This window comes from Gavia stellata, chromosome 8, assembly GCF_030936135.1.
Source record: "Gavia stellata isolate bGavSte3 chromosome 8, bGavSte3.hap2, whole genome shotgun sequence".
Lineage (NCBI taxonomy): Eukaryota > Metazoa > Chordata > Aves > Gaviiformes > Gaviidae > Gavia > Gavia stellata.
The window spans coordinates 37,615,144-37,632,336 of NC_082601.1; the positions used below are offsets into that span (position 1 = coordinate 37,615,144).

Consider the following 17,193-nt stretch of genomic DNA (forward strand, 5'->3'; position numbering starts at 1 on the left):
TATTTACGTTATACACACAGAGTAGTACACAGAGGACAAGGTATTATTAGAATTTAATAGCAGTGTATAATAAATACCTGTATCACATTTTTCATATAAAATACAGCCTCTCGGGTGGAAAAGGGTTTCCTGAACCCCATCTTCAGGCTTGTTTTTACATTAAATGAATATCATTTAGAATAGTAAAGAGACATTAAAAGGTCAAAGACACTACTATTAACTTCGGTTACCCCGTAGTTGTTAAATACACATTGTTACATACAATGTATGAAATTTGGCCATTAGAAAAAAATTAAGCTGTTTTCTAAATGCAGGTATATTACATTCACACAATTTTTAGCACTGGTGAAAGCTCAAGTTTCTGTACCTACAAAGATGATGATACAATCCCCACAACTTCTGCATAAATTTGGGGTCCAGTACTTCTTCCAGGCACTTCTAGGTTCAAATCAGAATCAGTAAGCACTAGTCAAACCCAAGGGATACAGAAATACAGAAGTCACCAGTCATGGATCTAAAATAAAGCCTGCCCTGGTCTCTTGCATCAGAAAAATAGGGAAGCATGGGTACCTGCTGTATGCCACAGATACTGTAAGAGATGATGCTGTAGCAATACAGCTACTCTCATTTTGAAAAGTGACTTTCAAGATAACTTCGTATTTGTAAACTAGTTACTGCGAAGCATATTCGCCTGAAAGCAAGACTTAATTTTAAATTTGTATTTATACACACAATGGTTTATGCAATATAGGCAATATGCAATCTTGGGAGTGGCTAAATTCACACAATTTAGAAGCACATTGCAAATATGAGACATGCAAGTTTATAAGAAGATTCATAAGGGTTTAATATCAGATCAGTTTCTTCCCCTTTGCTTCTTAATGCTTCCAATATTTCTATCACAGCTGGAATGACTGGATACATTCTCACTTGCCTCTGTACCTGCTGCTCTCACCCAGGCTTCTAAATAAGAAATAAGTGATACCATACTTCCACATGAACTGAACTCAATGAGAAGTCTTGAAGTTACTCTGAAAGTACCCCAACATGAGACTGTCAGCCAGATTTCTAGATCAAAACAATACACATATAGGAAAATCTCAGCCCAGACTCTAATCACAATCGATCAGTGAGATAAGTCTATGTTATTAAAAATATATTGCATCTTTTTATTCAATTACTTCATCACAAATACACGACATAAGAGATGAACCTGCATTTAAAAACTCAAGGTTCTGGACTGTTTGAGCTTAATAAGGACAAAATAATCAGTTGCAGATGCTTTCACTTAACATTCAGAAAGATCCCATGGGACAGCAAGATTTAATTTTATGGTCATCTGCCATTTTAATGATGTGCTTGTTATAATGCAGAACATCTCTGCCTTACTTGCCTGGTTATAGAAAACGTACTAAACTAAATTCGGAAAGCATTTAGCTGCAATATTGCTACATTGTATAATTAGCAAATAATATATGTCCTTGGAATATGCATTACTAATATATCTACTTTTTTTTAAAAGGAAAAAACATATACCCTTGCTATTTGAGCAACATTTAAGTCAGTCAGTTGCTCGTATTTACATTTTTTTTCTTCCAGTCTGGAATTTCATGCAACGTAAACCATCTTATATATCTTCAATTTTTATCTTTCTGGTGCATTTTTTTTTTCTATTTGGGATGTGGTATTATATAGAAATGTTCAGAGAGCGCATATCTTTTGGCTGGAAGCGCATAAACTATTTCATCTTCAGTGAGCACATTTACAAAGGTTAGCTTTTCACCTAGCGTTACCTGCAAGGAAACCTGTGTATCTTAAGTAGATCTAAAAGAAGCCATAAGTGAAGAATTATAATTCATTTGCACAGTATGTTACAGGTCAGATTCTCTACAGTCCTTATATATAAAACCCCTAACGCCTGCTGAAGATGGTAATGTGACCAAAGTGAATGAGCCAAAAAGATCCCTCCTAAGTGTCAAACACACCTTCATGGACTGTTTTCTGTTCCCTTGCAAAAACAAACATAAGACAAGATTACGTTTTTATTGTAAAGTGTGAAACAGACAACAGCCTTTTGTGAGAAGAAGGGAAAAACTGTCATACAAATGAATATATTTTTTCTTAAGAACTAAATAATACTTGCCTTATAATAACACTTAATTTGAAACTAAGTAGTGGTAGCTCCCCATATTTTTGTCCAGGAAGAAATTAACACAGGAAAGACGACGACAATTTATGTGTATAAAATGGCCATTTCCTTCAGGTTTCAAAAGTCCAGCTGAATTACTGCTCTGACTGGAATCCAGCCAAAGACATGCAAAGACCAAATCAGCTTATCACCAGAAGCACCAACATTAATATATATGATTACTATATTTAAAATTTATATAATTTAAAACTCATTATATCATTGTATTTTTCTTGTTTTGCTTAACATCCCACAAAGAAGTTATTCCCATGAAGATTAAAACTCTTCTTAACAGATCTTCTAAGAAAGAAATAACCAACACTTCAGAAAACTACAAGTGAATTCTTACTTTTCTGCTTCCTGCTGTAGTACAGGTCCACCTTTAGGATTCAGAGCATAAAGCTGTTACAGAGCAGCTGGAAAAAGATCTAGAGTAAGTAGAAGAGTGTCCGTGTTCTCCAAATACTTAGCAGCTTTTAAGAACTTGATGCCACCTACAAATATTCAAGCGCATTAGAGTAAACAAAAAATTATTACAGTTGATGCTGTCATTCCTGGTATCATTACATCACTTTTCCACATACTAAGAAAGAGAGGTTCAAAGAGACATGCCCAGATTCATGGACCAAGCCAGCACGGACAGCGCAGCACTCAAGTCCTGATTCTGAAGTTCCTGTTCCACAGGAACAACTTAAGCAAATATTTCCTTGCAATACCTCCTCTTCCCACCGAGTTAAAGGTGATACAGCTATTAACGCTTTACAGATGTGTCCATATTACCTTGTAGAGCCTTTTACGACAAACCATGGCGTGCTGCCTCCAAACTCCAATCTAACAATACAAACGGAACTTCGTTTGCTCTTACACAAATTATAACAGAGAATCCCACATGCTACAACTCATCATGAGGAACTGCCTCAAATCAACATCAGCCTGGCACAAGCAGCAGCAATATCATGCAGATGTGAAACTGAGACAAAAAGCAAAGACAGAGAGGCAGGAACTCAATCCCGAAGCAGAGTTAACCCCACCGGCAGGCTGGGGCTTGCACGCTTCCCTCCTTGCTTCCACTGAACTTGAACACTAACGTTCACACTTTCCTACCGGAATGAAAATTTAATTTACCTGTTCCTAGGTAGTAAGACTTTAATGTAAAACTGTCTTTCTAACTAACATTTCTATTCCATTCCCATTAAAGAATCCAGCTCAGTTTTACATCAACAGCTTCAAACAAACAAACTCACTCCCCTTAAAAAGTGGTAGCAAGTATTATTTACTCTACTACAACATGTTGTTGCTCCTGAGCTCTCTTTTCACTAGACCTGATGGTAGGCACAACAGAGAATATTTCAACATTGCCATCTGTCTCCTTGGCACTTCATACCAAGTGAGTCGCTGTCACTTTGATGGTAAATTAGAATTTCCCATCAGATATATTAAGCCAGGGGCTGCTGACGGGTTGCCCTATCTCCTTCAGTGCCTTCTTCCCTTAAATCTAGTTTTGATATTGAACAATCTGAGCATGTTAAGAACAAGCTTCTACATGACATGTATTAAATTGCAGGAATCACCCATAAAGGAATAATATATGGTCTGAAAAAATCCTTTTATAAAAGACTTTTAAAGCATCATTAAATTTATTACAATACTTCTAGTACGCCTAAGGCATTCTCACGGGAGATGGTCACAAAAAAGGTAGTTCTTGGGAGGGAGAAGACAGACGTGGTGATCAGATATACCAACTCGCAGAGAAGTTGGAAACAGTAGAGTGAGGATCAGCCCACGACTGCTGCTAAAACAGCAATTCTGCGTTTCAGCATGTTCTCTGAAATCTAGTTCCCTTCCAAGGTAAATCACTATAGCTACATTAAGAAAGTTATGGTCCCAGTTTCTCACCACTGATTATGCTCTTGCCCGAGACAATCTAATTGTTTATTTCAACTTCTATTTTTGCAGTTTAAGTTGTATGACTCTACTTGACAGCTGAGCTTATAGGAGAACTGTAGACCTTCCACTTCAGTGCTGCAGGGAAGGTATGAGTAGGTACCTTGAGGGACCAGAAAACATTGAGGATACATTTTGTTGTTGTTGTTGTTGCTGTGAGGTGAGCCACAGAAGATCATCCTGAAGGTCTATACAGTTTAATACAAAGAAAAACATATTTCCCAACACCTTTGGGAACAAAACATATTTCCCAAAATTTTTCCAAACACCAAAGCCAGACTTTTCAGGTCAAATATGTTACTAAAAAAAATAAGCCCCTTTCAACTCCAAACAAAATATAGTGTAAGATTCCGAGTTACTTCAGGGGGATGTAGACTACGTTTAGGGCAAGTGATCAAGAAGCGATTAAAAAGAAGCGATTAAAAAAAAAAATAACAAATTCAGAACAAGCAGTCAAGTAGACAAAAGGGCACATTGGAAGGACAAGGATGCTCTCTCCAGTGACATCCCTCAGAATAGCAGTGCCAGACCTTGCAGAGCAAAATGACAGAATCCACATGCTGAACTTCGTTCATACACAAGCGAACTACAAAATAACATTTCTTATGTAATACTAAGCTACTTCAAGATAAAATAGGACACAACACCAACTTCTAGCCTGATGCCGAGATAAACGCAAGGGAAGGATCAAACTAACACTATTACCGAAGGTTTCTGTTCCTGACAAAACACATAAATGAAAGTTTCATAGTCTTTGATTGAAATACTATTTTCAGTCTTTCAACATATTTTCATTACTTTCTTATATTTCCTGCATCAAAAGACTCAGGCATATAAAAAATGTAATTGATAATTCTGTTTCTGAACATGAAAAATGACAGGGACATAGCTTAGCATCATTGTATTTAACTGATCCTGAATGGAGAATTCAGGGCACTTGCAGATTTTTCTTAGTGAACTCAAAATTTTAAAAATTACAAATTTCTTGTCTGATTTCCACTTCATACAGAGGAAGCTCAGACCAGGTAAAAGCGTTCTGTAGATGTAGCTGCCTGATCCCAGGCAGGTGAATTACTCTACACACGTAAGAAAAAAAACCAAACAAAACCAAACACAAACCCACTGTTAAGTTTGCCATATGTGGGCTGTCAGGAAGGCAGTTGTCTCCAAAAGACAGCTCTCCCCTGACAGATATTCACTGCAGCTATCAGTGCAAGTATGAAGCGATGTTTACATTAAAACAAAGATTATCATCCTAACAGTTTTATAGGGTAAACTTCCTATGTAGTTATCGATTTCCCCTGGGCTATTACTTACACAAGCTTCTTCCTATTCTGAAATTCCAGCTCCTCTGGAGGATGTTGAAATGGAAGCTGTGGATTTACCTGGACACCAGAGACCACCTTTGCCCATCAACCCAGTCTAGGTTCGATATCAGTTTAAGCCCGTTTGGCACATTATGCAACACAACCTGTTATTCAACTTCTCTGTACAGCAGAGGATTTCTTTTCCTGGGTTTGCTGTTCATCATTCAGATAAGAAACTTAAAGGGGTTGTCTAAAGATTTCACTCAGATACAGACTGCTGCAATACAGCCTTGCCAGTGCTGGAAGGAAGGGAGGGGCAGCTCTCCTCTGGGACCTAAAGCAGTGTAATAATATTTGTCCTTATGTCCTTAGGGTATAAGGTCCTCTTTGGCCACTTACCTAGATTCCCTCTTCCCAATGACAGGGCATTCTTTATGCTTTTTCCCTAGAAAAAAGTCTTCCCATCTAAAATAAATAAATAAATAAATAAACTATTTCCCTCTACAAGGCTCAGATTTTGGGGTTTATATTCCAAGTTTCTATCACCAAATTTGATAAACATGCTGCCTTCGAAGATTAATTGTTTGACACTAGGGAGGGGTTAAGAAATGAATTATTATAAACTATTATCTCTATACCATAAGTACCAAGAGGTCTAAGTCATTAACCTACCTAATTAAACACAGGGAAGCAGTGCTTGTGAAAGACAAATAGAAAATAAGTTTAACTTTCCGACAGACATATCCTATCCTTCCGCAGGTCTAAACTCTGGACACTTTTCTAATCCCTGCTCAGCTGCTATGGTCCCTGCTTAGCACATCCTGTTATCCACCAACACCTCTGCCAGGAGGCATATGACCCCAGAAACATATTAAGCGCCTCTATGTCACAGGCTAAAATCACACAGGAAAATATTGGCAAAATACCTGCATCTTCTTTTACAAGATTTACTTCTGTCTGGTTTACAGCATACATAAACTGAAACCATGAAGTGTGCCTCATAAGAACATCGTAAGACTCAAAGTTTTTACAATAAGTCAGGTCAAATTTGCATCAGAATCTGAACTGAAGCAATTTGATAATTGGGAACCTTGGGTTTGCCTTCCAGTATGTTGGATTTCAGTTTGTCTCTAACACTCAAAAGAAAGCAAGAAAATGCTAAGTTGTTAAGAGAGCTGGGAGAAAAAACCCCACAACCCTCTAAAAGGGAGAGAGAAAAATAATGAGCAGAAACTTCTCCACAATCCTTCTAAGCAACTACAAGATAAAGTGAAAACAATGTTTATTATTCAATAAAACCCTTTTTTTCCCTCGTTCAATGAGAATAAAATAATTTTACTTATAATTGAAGTTAAATAACAGTGGTGTTTGAATCGGCATGATTTGAATAGTTTGTAATGAATTCAGATTGAATGAATATGGTTATTTCAATCTTCCTTACTTTTAGAATTTTGAAATGTGCTCGAGTTTTCCAGTTTTCACTGTATCTTTATTCTCCGCTACTGGCAAAAAGTATTTCATTATTATTACACGCTATGTGTTTATACCCACAAATTAAGAAATCCAAGTTTTTATTAGTAGAAAGGTAGATACATATAGCAATGAAAATCTTTTTCAGCTAAAAATCAAGGATTCGCAACAACATAGAGCACTAGGTATTCCAGATGTTGAAGACTGGTAATCTGACTGCTGGTTCACTGTTTTAAAGTTGTTTCAATTAGTATCTGAAACCTCAGCATGACTTGATGTTCTAGGAACAAAATCATATATTTCAAATTTCTCAATATTTACTGATGAATCAAAAAAATACCCAACAGAACCTGTTTACCATATCCAGTAGAAGTTATGCAAAACTATCATTCAGTGATTAAAGCTACTCCATGTTTATATTTTGCTAAGTATTTCCTCAACTGGACACTTCCATCCTACAAATTTACAAAGTTCAATGCTATGAATATTCATGCCCATTAATATGAATTAATATGTCCCATCCTTTCTCTCTGCTTACAAATGTCCTGTGTCCTACACTGATTCTGTCTCAGTCCAGAACTCTGAGAGGGTAACAATTCACTAATACAGTGAGTGCATGAATATATAGAAGAAACAATAGTATTCTATTAAGAAATTACTTTTTCCAGATGGTATTTCTTACTACGATACCTTCATATGCTTGCTATTCTCAACCAGTATTGCTATTCACAGCCACTAATATTCATAATTTTCTTGAATTTTTTTTTTTTTTTAAAGAAAACATCTTAATAAAATCACAAAGGTCTCTCATTCTCATTCCTCGTTTCTTAAAAATCAAACAAAAAACCTTTTCTATTTTCCTGCTGCCAGACATATGCATCATGCTCATGAGCAGAAAGAGGATGCACACAATTCAGGGGTTTGCATCCAGCTAAGCAACGCCTCTTCGATAAGCTAGCAAAGACGCAATGTGGGGAAGCATTTACCATAGTAAATGTGAATCATCCCAAAGTCACGAACGTTCAGAGAGCATTTATAATTATCTTGCAATTGCTCTGAGCATACTTTAGTGCCCAAGGAATTCCCTCCTTCATCTGCTGCCTCTTATCCTTCTTCAGCAGAAGCAACAGTACTGCATTTGCTCTAAATTGACACCCCTCTTGTTCACCCTTGCTGTTCTCTGACAGCATTAACATCCCTTGGTTGGGATTAAATTTCATTGCCCTATGTCATGATAAAAGGAAAACTGTGACAGCAAACATAAGAAATAGTGACTATTTGTGGTTGAAAACCATCTACCAAATTTGATTTTTTTTTTTCTGCTCTAAATGGAAGGTTGTGAGTATTTTATTTATTTTCTAAATGTAAACTTATCTCAGAAGAAAACAGATGCTCCTCAAATTTAAAGTTTTGATTCAGACATAGTATCATGAAGTATGTGCCGAAATTGGTTGGATTATTTAACAGACTCTGTGGAGCAATCTCCAAGCCAGGTTCTCTTAAACTGCATTACATTAAAACCATGACACCTACTACTACTGCATCTCCCCCTTGTAACCAAGACTAAGACTGAATGAGGGCAAAATTTCCACAAGGAAGCCAACCTATACAGACTGGGCAGCAAAATCCTACGGGAGGAAAAAAAAAGAAAAATCTTAAAAAAAAACCCTAACAAACAAGAAAAACCCACTTGACTTTTTCTGACTAACAATAATGTTAACTCATTTAATAAGGCTCTGACATTTGCTTTCAGAACCACCTGGGACATGGAAATAAAGTTTAGTACCTAGCCTGCAGTCAGACCTATTATTACAACCCAGAGCCCATTTCTATATGTCATCGCAGAGTTTTTATATTCAGAGTCTCTCAGTAATCTGTTTTCTCTGGCATGCTGTTCAATATACGTGACATCCTGGCAAAATCTTTTCTAAACTACAGTAGATCATTGTAGATATGTCTTCAGATAAGATACAATTATATCCCACAGAAAACAGAAGCAGGCAGATGCCTCAGAGCTACATAAAAGCATCAAGAAACAGGACAAAGGTGGAAAAGGGGATCTGCTGCTTTCATTGATTAGAAACAGAAATGGTTAGGATGCAACGACTTAGATTAAGTTACTTTCTTGGATTGAAACCAACTTGTTTAATAGGATCCTTTTGACCACAAGGTGACAAAGAATAGATCTTGATTTCAATAAATGTAAAGTCTGGACTTTTTGCCAGGCTTCTTTCTAACCATAACCACTGGAACTGGGACAGAAAGTTATAATTCAGCTTACTTAAGCAGAAATTAAAATGTAGACTAGTAGTTTCAATGTAAGAATTAGATCATACGTTCACCTTATCTTAACGTGACGTGAGAAAAGAACCACGGGGTTCAGAAACATTAACATGGTGAAATTTGTGAAGATCCATTTAAAAAATTATGTTTATTCCTTATTTTATCTACTTTACATATTGTTTCCCAAATATTTTTCAGCTATGAATTCAGTTTAGAATAAATCCTGCTAATTTACTTTTTTTTTTTTTTTAGCATAACAAACACTGTGCCTCTACTGCTCTCTTTCCCCCTTATCTCAAAATTTAGGTGTGTCATGCAATTATAGGAATAAAGGTTGATTGCTGGGTTTTTATTCTCCAGATGTATTAGAACATTATCTGCCTGATGAACTAAATGCCCGTGTAGTGGTTGGATTTTATGAATCACTGTACGGTTACGATTAGAAGCACATGTGAAAAAGTCACTTATTACCGTCAGATACTGTCATTAGCATTCTAAACTGGCTGTAACAAATTAAAAATGCAGAAACTTTAAAAGACCTCCTATAAAGAGAGAAAGGCATCAGGGTAAGCCTCCTCTCAATTTCCATCTGTCCTGCAGCCACCCAAGTCTGCTCCGAAACCCAGAGCAGCGGAGCCTGCTCCAGGTGTCTCCAGTGCCTGAACTCATAACCTCGGCTTGGAGGATTTGCAGCTGAAAGGCCGCACCATACTGATGCGACTGCACTGCTTTTGGGACCTGACCTACAATTTCAACACTTAAACGCTTCAACATTTAAAACTCCATGTACACACCAACTCCGGTTACCTTTCACCACTTTGGCACGCAGTCCCATAAAGTCAGAGATATTCCTTGTATTAAGCCTGTACTTCAACTATGTTTGGATTATGCAAAGATTGAATATACTCTGACAATTTCTGGTACAGCTGTAAAAGTACATGAAGTAATACGACAAATGAATATTCTGTGGTTCAACATGCAACTACTGACATTTTAGGACAAATTTTGCCCTTAATTAAATCCATTACACCTTGCTGATGCTGAAGCAGAACATCCCTCACTAACACTGTAATGATTAAGTAAATGTTTGCTGTGAAGTTTTGCATGTGAACATTTTTCTTCTCTTCCCACCGCCATTCTTTTGGTGTTGGCTGGCTCTTTCAGTCCAACACCGAAACTTTTACAAAACCATGAGAAATCAAGAAGAGAGGACACTGCTGGTCCAGTTCAAAGTTTGGAGAGGTGACTGTTTTTTTCCTGAAGGAAATGCCAAGTTTATTTAAATATAATTATGTGCTGTGCCCAGAAACTATTAATGCATATGCCCATCATTCCCTTGATTCAGTTTTGATGTTAGATAATTCTTTCACACAATATATACTACTTATTTAATGAATAGCATATTATTCCATAAAAAGTATCTTCTGTGTAACACCTAAACGTGTTAGAAAGGTTAATACAGCATTTTATATCACACAGGCTGATGACAGAAAGTAAAAATGCTATTCTGAAAAGCAGAAATGTCAACGCATCTCTAAAGACATGAAATGACACAAAATTAAATGCTACCAACTGCTGAGTCTAAAGAAAGACTTCTCAAAGTTAAGGGATGACATAAAAAAAGGGCACAAATCATACTTTAAAAGCATAACAATCTACTTAATAAAACTTTATAGAATGCTTTTTACACACCTAAGCTTCCAGAAATACTGCTCATTTCCATTCTACTGCAATAATTTCGAAGGGTCCAAAAATAGAGGTGTCCACAAATGCTGATCATTAATCACTAGTTAACTTTTGGTAGCAATCAGTATCTGAGCTTCCGTATCTTTTGGCGAATTATAAATCATTCAACAGAACCTTGTTTTTTGGAAGGACATTTTGTAAAATGAGTCATGACTGTGTATTTAATTTCATAAATAGGGATGCGTGTGTGTATATATGCAGACACACACATCTTCATGTTTACACTGTGTCACACTATGTATAAACACATACATATTTATAGAGACTATACATCGACATAGCTGTGTGTGAGTATACATCTGTAGACAGACAGGTTTGCAAATACATACTACCAGATACTCAAAACAAATGACATCCATTAAGTTTGCCTAAGGCAATCCTCAAAGCTTCAGGACAGGGTTATTCTGGAAGGTGGAAAGGAAGGGGAGGAGAAAGTTACAGTCTCCCTTATGTACCAGGATGCAGGAATGAAAAAAATATCTGTTTAAAGTAACCACTTCAAAAAAATTAAACATCAGCAACTCTCATTAGCCCAACCATATTTACTGGTTAAATATAAAATGACATTTGTTAACATCCTGGATTCCCCTGGTCCAGATTACAAATCTAGTCCATTAGGAAGGTTTAGCAAGGCTAGGAAGTCACAAGAGCAAGTCAGTGTCTACACTTTATCAACAGCAGTAACTGGCAGCTGCAATAACACAGTTATCCTTACCACCCTACCGATTTCTGAATTATCAGCATCAAATCTTGAGCTCCTCAGGTTTTTCGCTTGATGCTTTTAAACTAACATGTCCAAAGGCTAACATCTGTAGACAACAGCATAGTCCAAGGTGTAAGGCTGTGAGGAAATATAAAATGGTAGCTTATATTCCCAAATATTCAGACAAAACCCCACTGGGAGCAGAAGCACAGCAATTAGCTTTCAATGAAAGCTGTAGTATACCTTTATTACTGGCTCAGCACTGCATCTTTAACTTGCCAAACTAGCCCTGGAAAATGTCAGGAGCAGAGCTCAGCATTGGTACCCGAGAAGCAGGAGGGCAGTAACCAGCAGGCTGGATTTACAAAGGCAATTTTAATGCTGCAGAGTCTTGAAGCGCTGGGCCACTTTCTGATGCCAACTTCGAACCACTCTTGCCCAAGAAAAGTTATGCCTTTGTTAATTTTACTTATAATACAGACTTTTTTTTCTTCCAATTGGATGCATCTACGGTGGTCAGCGGCACTTATCAGGCCAGCTTTGTGACTTTTTTTGAGAATGTGTGAGTGAAACACAGGCATAAACAGGACAAGAGGAGTACAGTCTCGATTCTTTCAATGCATTTCTTGCAGAAAGTACAAAATATGTTCCTTTGCACTATAATTACAATGCTATAATGACTATATTGCTAGCAGATATCTAGGAAACAAGGAGGCCAGTTTGAACCTCTTCCTTTAGGACTTCAAGTTAATCATAACAAAATCTCAGCCAAAGGGAACAGTCCAGTGAATAAAGCTCATCTGCCTCTCTCTGGAAGATCTTGACTCAAAATTCATACTCACTTTTCATTTCAAAGCTCCAATACTGAGCATGGATATGTTTATCGTACCGTGACAGAAATGGAGGCAGAAAGGAGGGGATAAAGAGACAAGTGATGAAGGTGATGTCTCTGCCTGATGTTACTGGTCATTATAATGGAAAATGATGGCAAAACATTTGAAAGACAAATCCATCCTAACCTAAGATATTTAATCCAATTTTTCATTAAGTTGTACATTAGAGAAAATTTCATTTCTCCAAGACAAATATGGTACGTGATAGTATTTTTAGAGACAGACAGAATCAATTTGAAGGGATAAGGATGTGTGCAAACACAGACGTCTGTGCAGGTTCCAGCATAGGAAGGGTATTTTAATCTTTCCTGTTTCCTATCAACAGCCACAATGCTCAACAGCTCCAGAGAGTAACATTTTTCTTTCTCCTTCTAGAAAAGCACTTTGAGATGGCCCACTAAAGCACTGATAGACTATAATAATAATAATAATAATAATAATAATAATAATAATAATGATGTTGGTTTGCTTCTGTATGTTTCTTCCATCAATGCTGACTGGGTCAGACCCTGGGAGAGGGATGCTAGCAGCATTCCAGGATAATTGTTATTTCCATGGACAACGTTCACATCTAGTTAATGTTTTTAACTTAGATTTTTCATGACAACAGTTTTTTCTTCCTATAAAAGCAACTTCCAAGTGTTCAACTCACATATCCCATGAGCAAATTGTAAAGGATTAGAAAATAAGACCAGCAGCCATTCAGTACTGCTGGTCTAGTCCTGTCCCATGAAGTCAAGGCAGGAGGTACCATAGGTACACAGCTACCTTTCTGCAAAGAATATAATGAAAACCTACTTCAAAGTTTTCTCATTAATCAGAGTTATTGTACACACATTCAGATGTGAATGTGTTGCTAAGAGCAATACTTTCCTTTTTAGAGGTTCATTCAGACAATTATCAGCTTTAATAAAGATTTGCCTTCTAAGTCAATAAATTTAGGGAAAAAGAAACCAGAAACATACTACTAACAGTACCAAAAGAGTCAAGAGAAATATTTCCAAATATGGCACAAGTAGGAAAAATTAATTATTTCTGGGGGAAAAAAAACGACCATGAACTTGAAGGATATACAGAGCACAGTTCTCAGGTCACAGATGCACTTCCTGGAAGGCTCAGCGGATAAATGGATTTAGTTTACTAAAAATGTCCATTGGGAATGCACATATGATTCTGTCATTGCTCAGGATTAACAACCCACTACTATCATGCTGGCATCATACATAAGTCTCCATGAGTTATGTGGACGGATTTCTCTTAAAATCTCTGAATTGTTCACAACTACGTGCATCAATTTACAAAACAAAGTTAAGATAAAAGTTGTAGATCATACTGCAGCCACCACTATTTTCCACAGAGAAGATTCATCCTACCTCTTCACAGTCTGTTGGTCCACAGAGCTTTTTACTTAGGTCGTGGGAAGTACTTTTGGAAAACAGCATAGCTTCAGTGTCTGAATCTGCATTAACAGAACCTGCACGACCTCCATCAGATTAAAGCACTATAATCTTTAAATGTCCAAGTGACTCATGTTGCTTATATGATGTGGAGATGCCCACAAATTCATTCTTAGTGCAGACTCCAATAACCTCAGAGCAGCCAACGTAATCCAAATAATTATTCCATCTTTCCCAGTATTTAGATGCTGCGTTATAGTCTTCAGCGCCTGCACAATCTCCTTGTTTACTGAGTACATTCCTGTTAAGCTCCAATTAATTCTGCAAGGTTTATGCTTTCTATCCGCATGTAGTGGCTATGTGCAACTCCAGCCACAGGCAAATCCCTGTTTATCACATTAACACCAGGCTGGGAAAGTCCAGCACAGCCGTAACAGTTCCTAAGAACGGGGCCATGGTCATTCTCCATTTTCCAACACGGCTGCAACAGCTGGGGAAGTCACAGACTGAACGAATGAAAGCCCAAATCAGCATATATTTTCCAAGACCCTCGTAAGCTTTCCAGTTCTTGCAGATTCAAGAGGTCTTCCACATCTACTGACCAAAGCAGGAGATAAGCAATTGCAACAAAATTATTAATATTCTAGTTAACAGAAAATAAAAGCTATACTTCCTTTCTGGCCAAAGATCTCTTGTAATAAAACAACTGACTCTGCCCTATAAATTCATCTTTCATTGGGTTTTTTCCTAGCTCTGTGCTATGCCAGCTGGTTTGCTTAGAGCAATGAACTGTTGAATTAGATAACGTGTTTTTAATAAGTCAGTCTAATAGAGCAGTTTTGAATGGTTTCACAATGCACAGGTGTCTAAATTGTCCGTAGAGTAATATTAATACTAAGTGGTAAAAACAGGGACTTCAGATTTTGTGGAGTCGACACGTGACAAATACACATTTTCGCAGCATAGCTATCAGCTTTTAATTAGTGTTTTAATTAGTCCTAAATAAAATTACACATTTGTACAGCATTAGGAATTATTGTAGACAAATTACAGGTTAATAGGAATAAAGCATCCACCTGAACTCAGAGCTAAACTGAATGGACAAAGAGATAATGTAATCCCTAGCTAGTGGTAAATAAAGAGAATTTGTGCTATACAAGAGAAAGTTTCCTAAACTTTCTACTCTACAGACTTTTTACTGATCCCAAGAAAAGAATCCATGAAGTCATAACCCTGCAGCACCAGGTAAGCTCAGGAGTCCCATGTGCTCCAGGACACCTCTCCAACAGTCCTACTAGTAAGACAACAAGACCTAAGGAGGAGAGGCTCTCAGATAAATAGTGGGTTTTATTGCTGCTGGGGCAGCAGGGGCCTGCAGTATAAAGCTACAGTGACATTCAGGAGTATTGCGGAACAGACTGAATTGTTACTCAGGACTCAGAAAAAGCTACCTGGGGAGTTCTGCGGGACTGGCATGGCCTCATCACGCTCCCAAAGCGAAGGGTCTTGGCCACACCATTGGGGAGCCCTCGTGCAGACATACTGGCATGGAAACGCAGCAAACCTGGGTCAAAAGCCTTTCCTGAAAGCAACTGGAGATGCTGCAACTGACATGGATGCTCTTGAAACACAACAGCATGTCAAAATCATTTTTAAAATAGTCAAGAAAAGCATTTTGACATTTTCCTTGTAACTTTTCATAAAGTTTTCATTATTTTTAAGCGGAGTGCTAGTTAAATTCTTTTTATGACTAAAAATTTAGTTTGGATTTATATAAGTTTGGATATATATAAGCATTTCCAGGGAAGACAAGGTTACTTTTGGAGTTGCAAGTGCTTTGTACTATGCAATGTGTTATAAAAAATAAATAACTATAAAAAAATTAAAAGAATCAATGAAAATCCAATAAAGAAAAATGCTTTGTTTTCAGAAGCCAAGAAAAGACACATGACTTAGAAATCAATGAAGCATTTATTCACTAAAGTGAGATTTCTTTTATAGCACAGTACTTAAAAAATAAATTTGAAGCTTAACTAACAAAACACACACCAAAATACAGCAAACTAAATCTTTAGATTAATTAATTGCATCTACATGATATTTTACAGTTCAGTAGATCAACTCTAACAAAAAACAACTTGTTTTCAACAACTGGGCAGGTTTATGGCCTTTGCTAACCCATACAAGCAATGCCATTTGAATAATTTAATAAAAAAAGAAAATATTATCAAGCCATACTAGGTATCACACAGTATGCATTTAGAGTACTTATTAGCTCATCACATCTTCTAACTGCAACAAAAATCATCTCCGCAAAGCCAAATCCTCTTTGCATCTTTCTTTGTTCCCTTTGCTTCATCAAATTGTGCAGTTCCTAAAGCATTTTTACATATGAGCTGCACAAGCAATCCTCATCTATTTATGTCAGCTGGCTCCAATGGAGAACTCCAAAATCTCTGCAAGTTCACAGAATCACAGAATCATTAAGGTTGGAAAAGGCCTGTAAGATCATCAAGTCCAACCATCAACCCAACCCCACCATGCCCATTAAGCCATGTCCCACAATGCCACATCCACACGTTCCTTGAACACCTCCAGGGATGGTGACTCCACCACCTCCCTGGGCAGTCTGTTCCAGTGTTTCACCACTCTCTCAGTAAAGAATTTTTTTCCCAATATCCAGCCTAAACCTTCCCTGGCGCAACTTGAGGCCATTTCTTCCTGTACTCCCCAGCCATTCAGTACAATACGCATTGATAAATGCATTCTTATTTCCAAAAACCTGAGTCTACTTTTATTCTCCACTGTTCCAGTGTATTGGGCTGTTCTTGCTTTCTGTTGACTCCAGTGAACAGAGCACTGGGTATGCTCTAACATATAGTCTTAATGAAGTAAACGGGAAAACCCTTATGACTTGCCATGACAGAAGACCTCAGCATCCTGCTGGTCACCAAGCTGCCCAACAGCCAGCAACACGCCCTCATGGCAAAGGCAGCCAGCAGCACCCTGGGCTGCATTAGGCAGGGAGAGGATCGCACAGGGTCCCTGCCAACCTCAACTGTCCTGTGATTCACTTCCAGGACTGATCAGCTTCCAAAAGAACCATTTTTTTTTTTAAACTTAGTGCCATAGCTGTAAACTCCAAACTGAATTAATCTATTTTTTTACTAATGGGTAAGTAATTGACATCAAAATCTAGTCCATCAGCTTCTGTAAGGGAAGTCAGTTCCGATTTACAGTCTGTGATATGTGGAAGTTAAGC

General features: G+C 37.4%; 1 protein-coding gene across 1 annotated transcript in view; it reads right to left on the reverse strand.

The window, feature by feature from the left end:
* ZNF804A (zinc finger protein 804A) overlaps positions 1–17,193 on the reverse strand; it is a 154,807-nt gene that overhangs the window by 81,399 nt on the left and 56,215 nt on the right. The gene's annotated exons all lie outside the window — the stretch shown is intronic.